The sequence below is a fragment of the Canis lupus genome, chromosome 33 (genome assembly GCF_048164855.1).
Source record: "Canis lupus baileyi chromosome 33, mCanLup2.hap1, whole genome shotgun sequence".
Classification (NCBI taxonomy): Eukaryota; Metazoa; Chordata; class Mammalia; order Carnivora; family Canidae; genus Canis; species Canis lupus.
In genome coordinates, this window is record NC_132870.1 from 12,691,550 (window position 1) to 12,710,114 (window position 18,565).

General features: G+C 36.8%; 1 long non-coding RNA gene across 2 annotated transcripts in view; it reads left to right on the forward strand.

Annotated features, from left to right (window-relative positions):
- LOC140623486 (uncharacterized) overlaps positions 1-18,101 on the forward strand; it is a 109,552-nt gene extending 91,451 nt beyond the window's left edge. For both annotated transcript variants that reach the window (XR_012023096.1, XR_012023097.1), the window contains 6 exons: positions 10,425-10,636; positions 11,182-11,319; positions 12,407-12,582; positions 13,052-13,357; positions 16,488-16,534; positions 17,813-18,101. This is a non-coding gene — a long non-coding RNA (uncharacterized lncRNA). The remainder of the gene's footprint in view (positions 1-10,424; positions 10,637-11,181; positions 11,320-12,406; positions 12,583-13,051; positions 13,358-16,487; positions 16,535-17,812) is intronic.
- Positions 18,102-18,565: the final 464 nt, after the last annotated feature.

The window sequence follows — 18,565 nt, forward strand, 5'->3', positions numbered from 1 at the left end:
TTGTTTTTGCTGTTCTCCTGTGTATTCTTTTTTATGTAAGACATAGAATACCATTTTGGTAAATAGAATTGGAATTTCAGAAGGTCCCAGTTGATAGGAACTGAGAAGAGAGAAAGCGTAATCTCCCACTTTGTGCAACATAGAAAGTGGGCTCTGAGATGCTATGTAAAGTAGCTAGTAATTGGTTTTCTCAAGCTAAGCTTCATGCAGGCTAGGAAAATTTTGTCTAAGTTCTACTCAATTTTTGCTTTCTTTTTAAAACTTCATGTTATTGCCTGTAGATTGTTCTATATGAGTGAGATTTGGTCCCCCTAGATTGACTCTAGGCTTTTCCACGGTAGGCCCTGTTTAATCTTCCTGTATTCAGTAAACACTTCTTTAAATACATCACAGGCTGAAACTGAACTTTTCTTAGTCCCTTATTTATTATCAATGTTAATGGCCAATGTATTTTTCCCCCCTGGAATATGATAGGCTTACCTATTGTGAAATCCTAGAAATATTGGAAATTTACAGTACTTTTTAACCTCAGATTTATATTATGTTTAATTTAAAGCGGCACATTTACCATTTGCTCATAGAATGCTATATAAAACTGACAAATTCTCTCCCTATCCAAATTTTATTTGTTTATTTTTAAAATTTTTCTTTATTTATTCATGAGAGACACAGAGAGAGAGGCAGAGACATAGGCAGAGGGAGAAGCAGGCTCCCCATAGGGAGCCTGATGTGGAACTCGATCCCAGGACCCCGGGATCACCACCTGAGCTGAAGGCAGATGCTCAACCACTGAGCCACCCAGGTGACCCCCTCACCCCAACTTTAAAACACACACACACACTGAACACAAATTTTTGTCGTGCAGAATGTCTGAAACCTTAATTGGGATGATTGAGGAGGTGAGCATTGTGTCCTTTGTGACACTCAGACTTTCTTCTGCTGATTCCCTTCAGAGGCCTGTGGTAATAGGACTCCTCTGCTGGATGGAAGACATGGCTAGGCTCCCTGCTCAGCCTCTTCTTATAAGTTATTTCTCTGCCTTCCGCCTTCCGTCCCCACCCATGTGGCACTTTTCTGGACCACTGCTCTAATGCAATTACTTTTTTTGACAGTTAAAGCATTCTTTATACTATTTTAAAATGATCCTGTTACTATCTAAAACAGACTGATTCATGTCCACTACTTTTCATTCCATGCTCCACAGTGAGATAGGTGCTTATGGAAGCGAAATAATGACAGAATAAGCAGCAGGAATAAGAAAAATAAGGAAAGGTATAGCTAAGGTAGAAATTGGATAATTGCCCCTTAATATGAATTTTGTCCTGTCCATTATCCTGGAGAGCTGGAGGAAATAACCCTGTGTGGTGAGGGGCGTAGTGGTTGCACAGTGTAGGACCGAGTCTGTAGGTAACCAGAGGAACCCTTCATATAGCACTGAGAACTGTCTGGAAGGATACAAATGCATAAGAAGGGGACTTAGGATTGGTAATGGATGATAGCAGTTAATTCATGGTGAGCAAATGAAAGGCAGCAAGAACAGACTGCAGTAGATTGTGGAAAAGAAACAATTTACCTAAATTATTGATTGAAATAATATATTAAGATGAAATGGTTAATAGGAAGATACTCTCACCTAGGTGTTACTACTTCCATCTTACAAAAGATGAGGTGGAGGCATTAGTCAAGTATAAGTCTATTTAGCTTCAAAAGCATGTTCATTCTCCTGTATAATTCTGCAGAAAGCTCAGAGTCACAGATTCAAGTAAAGACCAGAACATAGGGCAGCCCAGGTGGCTCAGCGGTTTAGCACCGCCTTCAGCCCAGGGCCTGATCCTGAACACCCGGGATCCAGTCCCATGTCGGGCTCCCTGCATGGAGCCTGCTTCTCCCTCTGCCTGTGTCTCTGCCTCTCTCTCTGTCTCTCATGAATAAATGAATAAAATCTTAAAAAAAAAAAACAAAAAAACAAAAAACAGAACATATCTTCAGTTAATGAAATTAAGAAACATGGGATTAAAAAAAAAAAAGAAAGAAACATGAGATTAAGTGTGAGGCAATTCTGCAAATATAAACCACAGCAATTTGTAAATCTGCACTTTGTTAGTTTAATGGAGTTTTACTTCCTTTGGGTTTTGATTTTAAGAGTCATGCTGCAAAAAAAAAAAAAAAAAAAAAAGTCATGCTGCATTAACAAATGCAAAACTTCCAAATAATTTCTATTCTACTTTGGAGTACTTGGTGTCTAGTATTTTAGATATTAACAATACTTTTAATTAAAGAAAGATGCAAAAATGAGGATTATGTTTCTCATTCACTGTCTGAAAAACAGATCATTCAGAGTAAAAGGAAAAGTGCCAAAAGTCTACCTATGCTGCTCTATATGATAGCCACTGGCTTCATGAGTCTCTGCAGCATTTCATGTATGCCTAGCCCCAATTGAATTGTGGTTTAAGTGTAAAATACACTCTAGATTTCGAAGATGTAATTTGTGGAACTATAAAATATTTCAAGAAGTTCATTATTGATTATATAGTGGAGTGTAACAATTCAGCTACGTAAAATATATCATTACAATTAATTTCACTTATTTCTTTTTCCTTTATTTTAGTGTGGCTACTAGACAATTTAAAATGACATATGTAATTTGCATTTGTGACTTGCATCACTATTGAACTGTGTTGGTGTGTATTGCCCCAAACTCTATCCCTCCAGGGGTATGTCCCATGATATATTCCAGCTTTCCAGGTATTTTCAGGAAATGCCCAGTTATGTATTATATACACAATATATTCCATGTTTTTCTCTCTCAGTACATATTTCAGCTTTCCGTGGTATTTTCCAATTTAGGAAATGCCCAGTTATGCCCACTTACATATCTTTATGAACCAAGTTGTAGAAATAGCTACACTTACCCTGGCAATTCTACAAGTGGCCTCTACATTTTCAAGGAAATTTTATTAAGAATATAGGTAAACAAAATAGTTCAACCAAGGTAAGTTGTTATATGTAGATAGCCTATATTTCGACATAGTGGAAATTTATTCCTCCCTTCACTCATTCACTTATTCCATAGATGTGAAAGAGGGCTTCCTGGGGAAGATGCCTGTTATGTAAGACTGTTCCAGACCACAGGGATGGAAGAAGTCCAAGGAATTCAGGACACACTGTCAGTTGATGAAAATGTTTTAATATAGATTACTTATAACATTTAATCATTTTCAGCAGATAACTTTGAGCATTCATTAATATATTTGTTAAAATATAGGAACTGCCTGATTTTTTAATATATCTCTATGCAGGCTAAGAGATCTCTCAAAGAAGGAAATAGACCTTGTATTTTATTTTTCCATAAAAGGAAATGTTCGCTAGCCCTTAGAGCAACAACAACAAAACTCCCTGCAATATTTTTGGCTCTGTTAAGGGTTATATAATATTTTAAAGGGATTGTTGATGTTCATTCTAATATTATGTTTGGGTTAATTGTACCTTTGAGGCTTGTTATCACAAATAATACATCTAGTAATAAGCTGAAGCTGTCATAAATATAGATGATCTCATACCTTAACAAGTTCTTTTACCTCTTTTCTTAGGTAAATAGAGTTTCTACCTATTTTCTTACTTCCTCAATCTATTAAATAAAATATTTTTTGAGTATTATTTTGAAAAGAAGAATAAAAACCTTCAAGTATGATGAAGTGGATGGATAAAAAAAATTCATGTGCCTAAATTTACTGTTGAGAGACAGTAAATTATTTTCTTTTAAAGGTTTGTTGTAAGAAAAATTTCAGGCCCCTGTCCAAAGTAATCAAAGCACAAATCATAGTCAGTACTAGTCATCAAAACAAGATACTATAAATAAATATATGATACTTTCTTTGAGTGTAGGAATAGATCCATTATGGAAAAATTCCAATATCCTCATAGGCAACATCTCAAAGTACTCAGATCTTAGCCCAGGTGGATAGAGAAGAAAATGCTTCAAGACTAGTTTTATTTCTTCTTTCAGTGGCAAAACCAGGTAGTCAGTATGAATTATTCTATAACATTTGGGTATGTAAATATATTTTTCTACAAAAAAAAAATAAATCTGATACTGACCTGGAGTTTCCTATGTATTGACTTTCTTTTTCATTCTTTCCTTTTTTTTTTTTAAAAGATTTTATTTATTTATTCATGAGAGACACAGAGAGAAAGAGAGGCAGAACACAGGCAGAAGGAGAAGCAGGCTCCATGCAGGGAGCCTGACATGGGATTCAATCCAGGGTCTCCAGGATCAGGCTCTGGGCTGAAGGTGGCACTAAACCGCTGAGCCACCTGGCTGCCCTCCTTTTTTTCTTTTTTTTAATTGTATAAGGGTTAAGGTAACCTTTGGGATTCTTAAAAAAATTCCAGGGCTCTTGAATTCATTAATGTATAAGTAACAAAGGCAGCAATAAATTTAGTGTCTTATACAAGTTAAAAACATTTCTTTTTCACATAAAATTCTGGGTAGGTGGCCAGAGGTTAGTGGGATTGCCTTCTATATTGTTGATTAGCTTTTGTTAACCCAAGGTTTTCAATTCTTTATCCAAGATGGTTTAATGCTCAGATACCAGCTAAGAGAAAGAAAGAGAAGAGGTCAGGTCATCATTTGTGGGCATGACTTTAAGGTTATACATATTTCTACTTCAATAGAAAGTGGTCAAATGGCCACATCTAGTTGCAGGGGAACTTGGGAATGTAGTTACTGGTTGAGTGGCCATACGCCTCACTCAAAATCTACCACCATGAAAGTAAGGGGGAAAGAGAAAATAACTGTAAGTCCCTGCCACTTTTATAATCAATGAAAATCAGAAACAGGCCTCTAGTTTGAAGCCTGTAATGGTAACCACTGAGATGGTTGTGGTTAAGTTTTATACAGTCCATCTGAATTTTGGTTGCTCTACTTTTTTGGTGTTCATGTCATGGACATCCATCTATCCATGCAGCCAACTCAGTCATCTCCTGGAAATAACATGACTATAGAGATAATAGGAAATCTGCCTCCCCCATATCTCTCAGTCTAGGGAAACTATTCCTTTCTGGGTTTGTGCCCATTTTTCCCTTTAAATCCTTCAAATTTCAATATCTATACTCTCATATCCTGAGATAATTCCATTGTTATTCATAGGACCCTGAACTCCCAAAGAATAGGATTATTTTTAAAAATTTCTTTCAGGAAAGTAAAACAAAATGAATTTTAAATTTCCTCTAAGAATAAGAATACTGCAGTTGTTAAGCTGGATATCACAAACTGGTAGCTGTGGTCAGCTTAAATCCACTGATGTATTTCCTTTGGTTTGCAGGTTTTTTTGCGGGGGAGGGTGTATTAAATTGAACTACAATCAAACTAAAATGAACTAGAACATTAACGGACAAAAAAAAAAGCATGATCCAGCAATTTCCACATGATCCAGAAATCCCACTTCTGAGTATATATCCAAAGAAAATGATAACAGGATATTGAATAGATATATACAACACTAAGTTCACTGCAGCATTATTCGTAGTAGCCAAGATATGGAAGCAACCTAAGTGTCCACCAATGGATGGAATAGATAAAGAAGATGTGGTATATATAGAATGGAATATTACTTAGCTACAAAAAAGAATGAAATCTTGCCGTTTGGAACAACAAGAAGGGGCCTCGAGGGTATTATGCTAAGTGAAATAAGTTAGACAGAAAAAGACAAATACCATATGATTTCACTTATTTATGGAATCTAAAAAACAAAACAAATGAACAAGAAAAACAGGACAGAGATACAGAACAAGACAAAACATTTTCTGTCTGGATGAACTATCCATTGATTCAAGTGGGGTGTTAAAGTTCCTTACTATTATTGTATTACTGTCAATATCTCCCTCTATATCTATTAATATTTGCTTTATGTATTTAGATTCTCCTAATCCAAAGGTTGGATTGATCTTTTTTTCATTATTTGTGATATGATACATCTTTGTCTATTGTTATAGTGTTTCTTTTAAGGTCTATTTTGTATGATATATGCATGCATTGCTACCCTAGCTTTCTTTTCATTTTCATTGCATGGAATGTCTTTTTTCATCCCTTCAGTTGCAGTGTCTGTCTTTTGATCTGAATTGAATCTCTAATAGGCAACATATAGATAGGTCCTTTTATTTAATTTAATTTTTTATCCATTCAGCCATCCTATGTTTTTTGTTTGGGGCAGTTAGTCCCTGTATATTTAAAGTAATTACTGATAGGGATGTACTATTGGCATTTTGGTTGTTTTTGTAGTTTCTCTCTGTTCCTTTCTCTCTGTTCCTTAAACATTTTTGGTTGTTTTTGTAGTTTCTCTCTGTTCCTTTCTTCTTCTCTTGCTCACTTACTCTGTAATGAGATGACTTTCTTTTGTGTGATACGTAGATTTCTTTCTCTTTATTTTTTGTGATCTATCATAAAATTTTGGTTTGTGGGTACCATGAGGTTCACGTATATAGCAGTTTATTAAAGTTGATGGTTGCTTAATGTTGAACACATTCGAAAAGCACTACACTTTTACATTCCCTCCATTTGTATGTATTTAATGCCATATTTTACATTTTTTTGTGTATTTCTTAACTAATTATTGTGATATAATTATCTTTACTGCTCTTGTCTTTTAAACTTCATATTAATTTTGTAAGTTTTACTGTAGGTTTGTATCTACCAGTGAGAATTTTTCTTTCATGATTTTCCCACATCTTACTAATTTTCTTTTCTTACTAGTTATGACCTTTCCTTTTCTGTTTAAAGAAGTGCTTTTAACATTTTTTGTAAGCCTGGTTCCGTGGCGATGAGCTCTTTTAACTTTTTTTGTGTGGGAAACTCTATATCTCTCTTTTAATTCTGAATGATAACGTTGCCAGGTAGGGTATTCTTGGTTGTACATTTTTTCTTTTCAGCACCTTGAATATATCATTCCATTCTCTTCTGGCCTGCAAAATTTCTGCCATAAAATAAGCTGATAAGATTTTGGCTGTTTCCTTGTACATAACTAGTTACTTTCCTCCTGTTGCTTTTAAGATTCTCTCTATATTTTTAATTTTTGACATTTTAATTATGTGTTTTGATGTGGATGAGTTTGGGTTCATCATATTTGAGGCTCTCTATGATTCCTGCACCAGGATGTCTTCTTCATTTGCCAGGTCAGGACGATTCATAGCCATTATTCCTTCAAATAAGTTTTCTGCTCTTTTTTTCTCTCTCTCCTCCTTCTGGGACCACTATCATGAGAATGTTAATACACTTAATGTTATTCCAGATTTTCCTTAAGCTATCTTCATTTTTTTAAAAATCTTTTTTTCTTTTTATTGTTCAACTTGGATGATTTACATTACCTTGCCTTTTTTTTTTTTTTTTTTTTGAGAGAGAGAAAGAGACGTTAAGAGAGAGAGAGAGGGAGCACAGGGGAAGGGCAGAGGGAGAGGGGCAGGGTGTGTGTGAGAGAGAGAATCTTAAGCAGATTTCATGCCCAGTGCAGAACCCTACACAGGGCTCAATCTCACAATCCTGAGATCATGACCTGAGCCAAAATCAAGAGTCAGACATTCAACTGACTGGGACACCCAGATGTCTCCACAGCACTGTCTTCCAGATCACTGACCCATTTTTCTGAATCCCCTAATCTGCTGTTAATTCCTTCTAGTGTATTTTTCATTTCAGCTATTATATTCTTCAGCTCTAATTGGTTCTTTTTTTATATTTCCTATATCTTTGTTGAAGTTTTCACAGTGTTTATCCATTTTTCTTTCAAGTTCAGTGATCATTTTTATGACCATGCTTTGAACCCTTTATCAAGTAAATTGCTTATCTCTATTTTGTTTAGTTCTTTTTCTGAGGTCTTGTCTTGTTCTTTCATTTGGGACATATTCCTCTGTCTTCTTATTTTGCCCAACTTTCTGTGTTTGTTTCTATATGGTAAGTGGATCAGCTATGCCTCCTGATGTTGAGGAGTGGCCTTTTGTAGAGAGTATCCTGTGGGGCCTAGAAGTGCTATCCCACCTGGTCCCCAGAACCACCTCGTCCAGGTGTGTCCCTCATGTGGGCTGCATGTGGTTCCTGTTGTGTCTGGGTGGTTATTATTGTAGGCATGCTGGTGGGTGGGGCTTTCCCCCACCCCCAGGACAAGAGGTGGTTTGGAGGGGTGCCTGCTGGGATGGGAGAGTTAGGCAGGGCTGATCAGCAGGAGAATACCAGACTTCGGTAATATTTTGCTATATTGTGGAAGCATATATAAGATGTTAATATATGAAAAGCAAAATGACAGTATAATAATCCAAGTATGATGGCTGTACCTTCTAGTCAAAGAAATCACTGGTACAAGAAACTAAAATGAAGAGGTTGAAAAGGATACCAATTTATTTTCTGTTTGCTGAAAAACCAAAAGCATCAAGTAAAAATCATATGAAGATGCTAATTTTAATAACAGGGAGACTTTAGGAAGAAGTTATTTTAACTTTTCACTTTATGCTGAAAAAAATCTGCAATGTTTTACTACTCATTTCTGTTAACTGGAATTTCAGCAGACTATTCTGAATTGTGTATCTGTTCTATCATTTCAGTTCTCTGGGATTTTATAATTATGTAAGGCAACAAGAAATACATATTGAGTGATCAGTCCTTTTATTGATTATCCAAAAAAACTATTTAACATATATTCCAGGTACTTTTTTTGGTTCTGGAAATTAAGAGATAAATAAGACAAACTGCCCTTAAGTTGCTTATATAGGTAGTAAGTGAGTAGTCCCACATGCACACACAAAATCTTGAAAATTATAATGCTATGGGATGTTTAATTCCATATGTTCTGTCAACTGAGTATTAATAAGTTATTATTTATTAATAATGCCAAAAATCAAGAACAAATAACTTAAAATAACTTAAGTCAGTTCTATAGGATTACCTTTCTAGCAATGGTAACCCCAAGGTAGAAAATGGCTTCTCCATACAAAGCATGATGAGGTAGATTGGGACAGAAGCAATCACAAATTTTAAAGGAGAATTTAAGGTGGAATTTAAACTTTTGAGTGCTGCTGGTGCTTGGAATTACAGAATCGGGAGAGGAAGAAGCAGCTCCTTGTTGAGCAAGGATGTGGGGCTCAATCCCAGGACCCTGGGATCATGACCTGAGCTGAAGGCAGATCTTTAACCAACTGAGCCACCCAGGCATTCTGCCTTAAAGAGATTTTAGAAGAGTCTGAATCTTCATGCTCCTAGTAATTTATGTTATATATTTTTATTATTTTTAAAAAAAATATTTATATATTCATGAGAGACATGGAGAGGCAGACACACAGGCAGAGGGAGAAGCAGGCTCCCTGTGGGGAGCCTGATGTGGGACTCAATCCCAGGACCCTGGGATCATGATCTGAGCCGAAGGCAGATGCTCAACCACTGAGCCACCCAGGTGCCCCTATATATTTTAACTCTAAATAAATATTAACTTTTACCTTGATTTTGCATTTATAAATTTGTATTCTTTTTCTTTTTTAAGATTCTATTTATTTATTTGAGAGAACAGGGAGAGGAGCAGGGTGTGAGGGGCAAGCAGACTCCATGCTAAGTACAGAGTCCAACATGGGGCTCAATCCCAACTCTGAGATCATGACCTGAGCTGAAATCAAGAGTCACATGCTTAACTGACTGAGCCACCCAGGCACCCCTGTATTCTGTTTCTTAAAGAACCCAATTCCTCCCCTCATTGTATTAGCTTCAAACCTCACAAAATCAGGATCTTCCCAGTTTTCTGGAAATCTCAGTGAGATTGGATTTGACAGAAAGAATCTAACACATACAATTAGAGGAAATAAAGTAGTTTTTTGTTTGTTTTAATGGAAACAATACAGAAAGAATAACTTCCTTCTCAGTGGAAAGCAGCTTTGCAGGCTTTCTCAGTGTCTTCATTTGGGACATAGCTTGCTGATGCATGGTGAAGACATGCCAGGCAGCAGACTATGCTACCCCAGAATATGTGTCTCTTTACCATGAGGATTATTTTGAGGAACAGCATTCACGTCAAAAGCTCTGAAAACAGAGTAGAAGTTAGTATTTTATAAGGAAATTTACATTCACAAAGTGAATCTCCATTTGTGACAGTGTCTCCTTCTCTGTACCAGGAAGAGAAGGATGACTAAATCACATAAAAATCTTATAATAGACACCAACTTAAATTTGCATGACAAACTTTACTCTTATGTACCAGTTGCTTTTCCTGGTAACCTCTCTATTGCTGCCTTACCCAATACCTTTTTTCTATCGTCTTTAGTTGGAGATGGTATTTAGTTGGAGTTCTAAGCCACCTTAGCTAGTTACTCATTCTTCCGGGGTATCTCCCATGTATACATGAGATACACATGTTAATAAATTTCTGTTTGTTTTCCTTTTGTTATTTGTATTACAGGAGTCTCAGCCAATTTCAGCAGGGAAGAAGGAATAATCTTTCTTCTTCCTCTGAGAAGACTACTTTGCCATTTTCAGTCCCAATTCATTGTTTCCAGCGACTCTAAAGTGTCTGCCTGTTAGCCAGGTTCAAGTACAGAGAAAAACCTGGGGCATAGCTGAGAGCTCCTTCTGGACCTCGGGGACTGGGAAGTCCATTCTCAGGTATCCCAGGTATTTGACCAGAACTAGATGTCCCTGAAAGCCTGTGTCCTCAATTCACTCCTATGTGGTTTGAATTCTGAGACTGGTCTGAGGACCATAGTAAAAAAAATCCCTACATTTTTTTTTCAGGCATAATAAGATTTTTATGTGGGAGCATGAAGCTTTTTAATGAGAGCAGAAAAGGTGTTATTTTAAACTGTAGACTGAATGGCAACCTGCCTTCTTATCTATGATCTCTTATCCTTTTCAAATCCCTGCTAAATTGTTTATGACATGAGGGAGATATTGGGAGTCCATGAACTTTGGAGGAGGTTTGCCTTTCCAGCAGAATTGAGGCAAGGGTGACTAATTTTCCAGAACAGATACCTAGCAAATGGGTGACTTAATTCACTTCCCAACCCAGAACAGAATTATTATTCTAATATAATTGTCCCTGGGGAAGGTCTGATAATCTCAGAAATGCTGGCAGCTTTAGGGAGGCATTCGTATCATTGAGTTAAACTGATGCCATTTCATTGGGTTATATGAGAACTCATTCTACTATTCTTTCACAGCCAAGTTATCATGAAGATCAATTTCCTATCTCAAGAGAGACTTCAGTTTGCCTGTTTGGCTTCCCACTGGAAAAGAATTTTCTGTTTTAACTGAATTATTTGAAATCCATTTCTGGATTGGCCCACACAGTTTCTGAGGTAACCATGTGCCCTGAAACAAGGAGGCAAAGAAACAGCAGGGAGTTTTTAAGGAGCTCAGGAACACTAAACCATAAAAAGAGAGAGCTGCAACTAAAACAAAATAGTAGTAACAGAAGCACACTATGCTAAAGGAATGAAAATTCTAAAGGAGATAAGGTGACGGAGAGAAGACCAAAAGAACTTCCCAAAATCAAAAAAACATAATGTATTCACTTCACTTCCAGAAAACCACACTCTCTTGTTTATCCTTTTACCTCATTAACTCTTTCTTTCTTCCTTCCTTCCTTTTTTTCTTTCCTCCTTCTTCTTTCTTTTTAGCCTCTTTTGATGGATTCCTCTCTTCATTCAGAGTTCAAACCTTTGTCTTGTTTATCTAAATTAACTCCACTCTGACTCATCTGCATGCCTTCTAATCCAAATTTATATCCTCAGCTTAAACCTCTCTCTTGAATTCTAGATTTATTGTGAACATTGCTACTATAAACATTGGGGGGCAGGTGTCTTGGCCTTTCACAGCATCTGTATCTTTGGGGTAAGTCCCCAGTAGTGCAAATGCTGGGTTGTAGGATAGCTCCATTTTTAATTCTTTGAGGAACCTCCACAGAGTTTTCCAGAGTGGCTGCACCAGTTCACATTCCCACCAAAAGTGCAAGAGGGTTCTCCTTTCTCTACATCCTCTCCAACATTTGTTGTTTCCTGTCTTGTTAATTTTTACCATTCTCACTGGTGTGAGGTAGTATCACATTGTGGTTTTGATTTGTATTTCCCTGATGGCAAGTGATGCAGAACATTTTCTCATGTGCTTTTGGCCACGTGTATGTCTTCTTTGGTGAAATTTCTGTTCATGTCTTGTCAGTTTCGTGATTGGATTGTTTGTTTCTTTGTTGTTGAGTTTAAGAAGTTCTTCATAGATCTTGGATACTAGCTCTTTATCTGATATGTCATTTGCAAATATCTTCTCTCATTCTCCCAAGGTTGTCTTTTAGTTTTGTTGACTGTTTCTTTTGCTGTGCCAAAGCTTTTTTATCTTGATCAAGTCCCAATAGTTCGTTTTTGCTTTTGTTTCCCTTGCCTTCCACAATAGCCAAACTGTGGAAGGAGCTTCAGTGTCCAACGAAAGATGAATGGATAAAGAAGATCTTGTCCATGTATACAATGGAATATTACTCAGCCATTAGAAATGACGAATACCCACCATTTGCTTTGACATGGATGGAACTGGAGGGTATCATGCTGAGTGAAGTAACTCAATCAGAGAAGGTCAATCATTATATGGTTTCACTCATACAGGGAATATAAGAAATAGTGAAAGGGATAGGGGAAAGGAGAGAAAATGAGTGGGAAAAATCAGAGAGGGTGACAAAACATGAGAGACTCCTAACTGGGAAATGAATAAGGGGTAGGGAAGGGGAGGTGGGCGGGGGGATGGGGTGACTGGGTGATGGGCACTGAGGGGAGCACTTGACAGGATGAGCACTGGGTGTTATATGTTGGCAAAATGAACTTCAATAAAAAAATATAAAAATTAAAAAAAAGAATTTCAGGTTTATTTATCTGTAGATATGTAAGTAAGCAGAAATATTCTATAGGCAGAATATTGGTTGCCTAAAGATGTTCATGCTTTAATCTGCAAACCTGTGAATATCTTGGCTTACATAGCAACAGGGAGTTTGTGAATATGATTAAGGTTAAGGACCTTAAGATGAGGAGAGTGTCCTGAATTTTCTAGGTGGGCCCAATATAACCACATGAGTCCTTAAAAGTTGAAGAGGAAGGCAAAGAAAGTGAGTCAGAGACATGGGGAGAAAGAAGAGGGAGAAATGATTTGAAGAGTGAGAAGAACTCAACTTACCCTTGCTGACTTTGAAGATGGAGGAAGGGAGAACTACTAAGGAATGTGAATGGCCTCTAGAAACTGGGATTGACCCTCCAATGACAACCAGCGGCAAACAGGGATCTCAGTCCTGCAACTGCAAGGAACTGAATTCTGCCAAGAACAGATTAGCAAGAAACTGATTCTTGCCATGAGCCTATGGTAAGAAATGCACCCCTGCCAATACCTTGATGTTAGACCAATAAGACCCATGTTGAACTTCTCAACCACAGAATTGTAATATAATAAGTGTTTAAAATGACTGAGTTTATGATAATTTGATACAACAGCAATAGAAAAGTAACATTAATATTCAACTGCCAACCTGATGTCTCCATGTAGATATTTAATAGATATTTTAAAGTTAGCATATACAAAATTGAATTCTTGTTCTTCCTCCAAATACCTGCAGACTTCTACATCTCAGTTAATGATAACTTCATTTTTCTAATTGTTCAGGCCCAAAACCTTGGAGTCATGCTTGATTCCTCTCTTTCTCTGGTATATTCCATTGTTTGTCTGCCAGGGATTTGTGTGAGTTCTACAGAATATATTCATGTCTCCCTCTCACCAATATCAATTCCCTGGTCCCAGCTATCATCATTTTTCACTTAAATTTCTGGAATACCCTTCCTGTGAGTCTCCCTCTTTAATACTTGACTCCCGGAGTTTCTTTTCAGCAGAGTAGACAGAGTGAGCCCATTTAAAAGACTTGTCATGTTATATGACTCCTCTGCTCAAAATCCTCAATATCTCTCCATTTCACTGAGAATAGAAACTATTTGAGGGAACTGTAAGGTCTTATATGATCTATTCCACTCTTCCCCATTATTTCTGACCTTATTTCCTATTACACTGCCCATCACTCACTGTGCTCCAGCCATACTGGTACCCAAAGCAGATATTCTTCCACTTTAAGGTCAAGGTCAGTTCACTTGTTCTTTCTGCCTCTCCGCAGTTAGCAGTATATCCTACTCTCTACCTCCTTCATGTCATCACCCAAATCTCATTTTCTCACTGAGGCCTACTCCATCTATTAATACAGACATCTTGTTCCTACCTTCCTGAATTTTTATTTTTATTATTTATTTATTTATTAAAGATTTTATTTATTTATTTATGAGAGACACAGAGAGAGAAGCAGAGACACAGGCAGAGGGAGAAGCAGGCTCCATGCAGGGAACTCGATGTGGGACTTGATCCTGGGACTCCAGGATCAGGCCCTGGGCCAAAGGCGGCGCTAAACTGCTGAGCCACCCAGGGATCCCCCCTTCCTGAATTTTTAATGTTCCTTACCCTACTTCATTTTTTTCTTCTCTTCTATAGTATTTATTATTTTCTAAAATGTTATGTAATTAATTATTATGTTTATTGTTAATATCTGTATTTCCACACTAAATTTTAAGTTTTGTATAGGTAGGGATAGTTATCTGTTTTAATCATTCATAGGCTCCAAGAGCCTAGACCAGTGCCGAGGACACTATAGATGCTCCATAGCTGTTGTTTGAATGACTATGTAATTAAAAAAACAAGAACAAATGAAATGAAAAGAGAGCGGATCTTGCTGAGTTAGTTTAATAATCTGTAAAATCAAATTGATGTACAATCACACAGTATGGAATAAAAACATCATAAATGGGAGTCATGACTTAAAAGATAAGGAGATAAGGCAGCCAGATCCAGGAGCTTAATATGCAAATCATAGTCAATTTAAAAAGAGAAAAAGAACAGGTAGAGGAGAAGCAATAACTCATAAAGCGACAGGAAGAAAAAAATTCTGCGCTGAAAAGTTTTATATTTTTAAATCAAATGAACTTAACAAGCATTTTTATCTTCTGAGGGAATTTGACAGACCAATTAGCCAAAGATTAAGGAAACATATTTGGGGAGGAAGAAGTTTTTCTCTACTCTCTTTTGGTTCCTGGCTGAGTCTGAAAATGAAACTGACAAACAGTAACAAGAAAAGTATACACATATATTTAATGTAAATTTTATGTGACAAAGGAGCCTTCATAAGGAAACTAAGGCCTAAAGAAACAGATCTGGGTATTTTTATGCGAGGTTTGATGGAAAGTGGGTGGTAATAGAGGATATGATAGGTTAAGGAAGGTGAGCAAGTATGATCAATTGGTGGAACTTAGCAAAGCCTGTTTGGATACTTTTCAGGGTTCCTTTGTTTCTGGAGATAAGGACATTGTTTTCCTCCAAATATAGAGAGGGCATCTCTCATATGAAGGCTTAATGACCTATTTCAGAGCAGAAGGGTGGGTGATTTGGGAGAGAAGTTTAGGGTGAGGTTCCTGCTTGTTTCTGCTCTTTTCTCCAATTCCTTCAGTTTAAAATATTCAATATGCCAACATGCCATATTTTAATCCTATCACATATAAAGATTTGAATACTATAATTAACAAACTGATCACTCACATCCATGTGTATTTCTATGCATGGTAGACAGAGAATACATGATCTTTTTTTCCTTATAGTTTTGGGACACTTAGAAAAGCTACTTATGTCCTTGAGAAATAGTAGGAAACTTTAATAAGGTGTTGGTAGGGTGGGATGGGGGTGAAGTGGAGGCAATAAATCTAGGAATCTAGTCCCCTGACTTGGATCTCTCACTTTTGCTCACTAGCTATGTAGACCCCACCTCTCTAAGCCTACTTGACATACTGCTGTATATAACATATATTACTTGAGTAAATGCTAGTGCAAGATCTAGCACAATGCCTGACAAGTTTTTGTCACTTAGCAAATAGTAATTGTTATTATTAATATCTGAGAATCGGGATAGTAGGGAAGCTAGACAATGTGCACGGAGATCAAATATAGATGCCTTTCTGGATCTCTCTCCATCCCTTTTATTGACATAGCCTTGAGAATATTTCTTACAGAGAGTCTAGAAGGCAGTAATGAAAGTAAGTAAACAAGACCGAAGAAAGAATATCTGAACTCTTTACATTGGTTAAGAAGCATCACTGATGAGACAAACTTTAAAATTAATAAGCACTCTTGGATAGCATACATTTAAAAATTATTTAGTACTGACACTTCAGAATGTTTTACAATGTATTAATTCGACATTATTGCCACATTATGGCATTAGAAGGTTTCATATTCTTCACTACCAGCTAACAGTCAGGAGATGATTTGGATAATGGGAAAACTCAGATTGCAACTATCTTTGAGGGAATTAAACATCCTTAGTTAAAGCACTTGAAGCTGTATTAAATTGTTTCATAATTATTTAATGGCTCTAATCTGCCTTTTTTTTTTTTTTTTGGCTGTATTTTAGTGCAACTGACAAAAGTGGATGCTTGCTAATTAGCACAAGGACAAAAGGTAAGCTACGTGAACAAGTCAGAAGATTTCAAGGACTGTAGCAACAGTCATACTTTCCTCACGCTCCTAAGTTGTGAATCATCCAGCACAGTCTGTTCATCTTGAGGAATGTATGCAAAGCAGGGCAGGTGTGGGAGTTCATTGTTTTGCTCACTTTGATATACCCAGTACCAAGCACCGGACAGAGCACATTGTGGGCATTTCAGTGAAATATCTGCTAGCAGAATGAAATGAATAAATGCAAGAATGATGTATAGGCAAATCCTAATGGCAAAGAGCCTAAGGTCATGCCAGGAAACACTGAACCCCTATCCACCCCTTCTCCCTCTCCTACCCTTTCCCTCTTTGCCCATCGCCAGGGGTTGAATTTCCTACTCCGTTTTTTTTTTCTTTTTTTTTCCTTTTTCTTTTTTCTTTTCTTTTCTTTTTTTTTCTTTCCCACTCCTTTAATCTCCACTCTACCAGCTGGGTTTCAGAAACCTGCTTAATGACTTCTGTGATGCAAATTGTCTGTCTTCTTGACACAGGCTTTCTTTTTTACTAATCTTTCACTCTAGACCTTATCCCTATTTTGTGCTGCTTGAGCTCCCAGATATAGAAGGAACCATCAGCATCTCAGAGACATCAAGATATTAACCTAAGGTGGAGAATTATACAGGGATTTCTATGTTTCCTGCAAGGGTCATTTAGAAAGATGTGCTTGAGCAGCCTGTCTTTATAAAAATATTGAGAAGCTACTTTCCTTGCCTTACTAAAAAAAATCACAACACTGTCGCGCATAGTATCTGTTTCTGTAGCTGCCCCAACAGGACAAATAAATCAAAATTCTCACGAGAAAACTTACTGATGCAAGCTATTCAGAATTCCTCAGTATTGCTAAGAAATGTTTCTTCCTAATATTCAGGCAGAGAAAAATAATCTATGAAGGGATATTCCATTTTACATGATACTCATTTTATATAAAATAGTATCCAGTCATACAAGTTGCTTTGTGCAGTTATCTGTTAAGGATGAACCTGTTGGGGAATGAAGGAGCAGTTTTGCAAACTGTCAGGCAAGTCTGCTATTATTTGAGACACTTCTCCTTCTAACCAGCTTGGTTTAATCCTGATCTCACAAAGCAGCTGTCTTTCCTAAGCTTCACCTACTTTGATTTGCCAAATGCCCTTCTTAATCATCTGGTGCTACCAGATGTCAGAATCCCCTGCTGCTAGTGACAGTCTTTTGCTTGGGGTAAATATAGCTCGTGTTGACTCAGTTGGCTTGTTCTCTGCACAGCTGGATGAGAAGCAGAGGGGCTTGGGAAAGAGGCTGAACACATACTGTGGAGTCCTGAGAGACTTGGTCACAGCTGGAAGATCGAGTGCCTGGAAGAGCCCATATAACCACACAGCTTGCATCTGATGCAAAGTCTCTGGGAAGGAGAATCCTTTCCTCCATTTACAGATATACTTTGTCTATTCCTGCAACGTGATATGGAAGGCTTGTATTTACCTTCTGTGTCTCTTCATTATAAATCACTGCTATGGAAAATGTTAATAATAAACTCTTACAAGGTTTGCCTGGATTATTAACTATTCCAATGTTTTCAGCATGTGGTTATGGATAATCTACATCAGCATCATCTGTGAAAAATATGGATTTCTGAGCTTCCCCCAGATTACCCAAATCAGAATCCAAGTCCTGAGAACTTATATTTTATTTTATTTTATTTTTTATTTTTTTTTGAGAACTTACATTTTAAATAAACTTTCTAGATAGTTGTTATGCACACTAAATCTGAAATGCAGGCTTAAATTAATTTCCATGAAATTAGGGTTCACATCTATTTTGTTCCCTAAGCTGTTCAGCATATAACTCAATGCCTAGCAGGCCATAGTGTTTTATTCTTATTTTTAAATAAAATATCCAACTAGATCCCAAATATCTACTTCATCTTGATTTTGATGATCCTTCTAAATAATGGAAAGAAAAATATACTACATTTTGTAAAGCAAGAAACAGATAATCTTGTTTTGTAGATGTATTTTC